Consider the following 1,932-nt stretch of genomic DNA (forward strand, 5'->3'; position numbering starts at 1 on the left):
TACAATTATAAAGTTATGTCTTTTTTGGCTTCTGAAATACCACTTTCCCGTTTCCCATCGTAGTTTTGTGACAATATTTTTATATAAGAACCCCAACTCCAAGTCTCAGGGTTTTTTTTTTAATGCATTTAATGATATAGACATTCAACTAATATCTATCGAACTCCTCTTAAGTCACAGTGCTAGCACATTTCTTTACCTTTGTGGAACATGCAGTTTAGTGGTGGAGAAAAATTAATTTAAAATTGTGATCAAACAACTTAAGAACAAACACAAGGAATGTTGGGGTAGGGAAAGCAGGGAGGGAGAATTTCAGAAGATGTATTGAGGTGTATTTGGGAAGGCCTCTCTGAGCAGCTGAGGTCTGAAGAACAAGGAGCCATCTGTGCAGAGGGCAGCCAGATGCGTGTCCATGCAGAGGGAGCAGGCCAATGAGAGAAGCAACTTGTTATTTTAAGTAAGTAAAAAAATCCCAGTGTGGTTAGAACACAATGAGTGAGAAGAGTGGTATAAAATCAGATTGTAGGGTAATTATGATGTAGGATATTTCTTGTGCTGGGGTCATGGTCTCATGGAAATGAAGAATGGAGACACAGACCAGAGAGGTAAAGTTGCAGAAAAGAGTTTATTAGAAGTAAACATACATTTCAGAGAAGCAGAAGCGGGCCTAAGCAGTGGAGAATGGCTCAAGGGCCATTATTAAAAAAGAAAGTACACTCCAAAGAGTTTGGAGCGGGCCCTGAGCAGAGGCAAGGCTCAAAATGCTCAAAAGGCCTCCAAGTCTCAGGTTTTTAATGAAAGGAAGGAAGCCATGGCTGTAAGCAAGGAAATCAATGTGTGTGTGAGTATATGTGTGTGCCCATGGTGTAGGTAGGCATCTGTTAATGCCAAACCAACTATTCCAACTATTCCTTTCCACTTCTGAAGTAAGGAGATCAGTGGGACTAGAAAGGCTGTTGTTTCTCAAGAAGATCAATAAACTAATGGACAGAAATTTAATGGTTGGGTATTATAGTTTTGCTTCCCCAGCAGTCCTCATCCTTCTTCAAACTTTGCCCCTGCCCAAACACTGTGAGTAAGAACATCCAGTGCATCCAGTGCTGCAGAGCAGTGGGTTTCTAGCCCTTCATTAAGCCATAGACCTTTTCTCCTACTTAATCTGCTTTAGACCCTGCCTGGCACAGCAGCCCCACCATGGGCTCTTCCAGTTCATCTAACTCTGGTTTCTCAGTTGGCTCCACCAGTCCCAGTACTGTCATACTCCTTTACTTGAATGATCTCAAAAGTTTGAGTTTGAGGATATTTTACAGGAGAGGAGGCATGTTACTGACTTGAAACTTGCAATGAAATGCTACACAACTCTTGTCATAAGGGAATTGCTCCACGAAAGCCAAGTGATATTAAATGCAGTGCTCTCAGTTCTGAAGAGATTTACTATGTCATTAAATAGCTTTCTAAGTAATCCCCTCAGAGGACATTTGTGAATGTCTTCTGAGAGGAAGTTTGTAAGATCTTGGATAAAATGAGCCACAAGCTGTGCCAGGGAGCCAGTTTTTTGTTTTCACCCTGAGCAAAATATTTAAACAAATTTTCTCAAGAGTGTGTGTGAATAGAGAAGGTATTGAGAAACTACAATGAGCCATCCAGGAGCATCCAGTTGTTCTGCTGCCTAGTCATCAGAGTTACATTGACTTTCTTTATTATTTTTTTTATTGTGAAATAAACATTTTTTAAAATAAGTTTCAGATGTACAGCACAGTGCAATAGTTATACTTTTTACCCCTCAAAGTGACAACTACCCTCCCCCAATCCGCCGCCCCACTTCCCCTCCCCATATCATATATATCTATTACAATTCCCTTGCCTCCACTCCCACACTATACTCCACATCCTGTGACTATATATATATATATATATATATATATATATATA

General features: G+C 40.2%; 1 pseudogene; it reads left to right on the top strand.

Moving 5' to 3' along the window:
• The first annotated feature begins 770 nt into the window (after positions 1 to 770).
• The window catches only part of LOC109396825 (dihydroxyacetone phosphate acyltransferase-like), a 9,983-nt pseudogene continuing 8,821 nt past the window's right edge, over positions 771 to 1,932 (top strand).

This window comes from Hipposideros armiger, unplaced genomic scaffold, assembly GCF_001890085.2.
Source record: "Hipposideros armiger isolate ML-2016 unplaced genomic scaffold, ASM189008v1 scaffold_547, whole genome shotgun sequence".
Classification (NCBI taxonomy): Eukaryota; Metazoa; Chordata; class Mammalia; order Chiroptera; family Hipposideridae; genus Hipposideros; species Hipposideros armiger.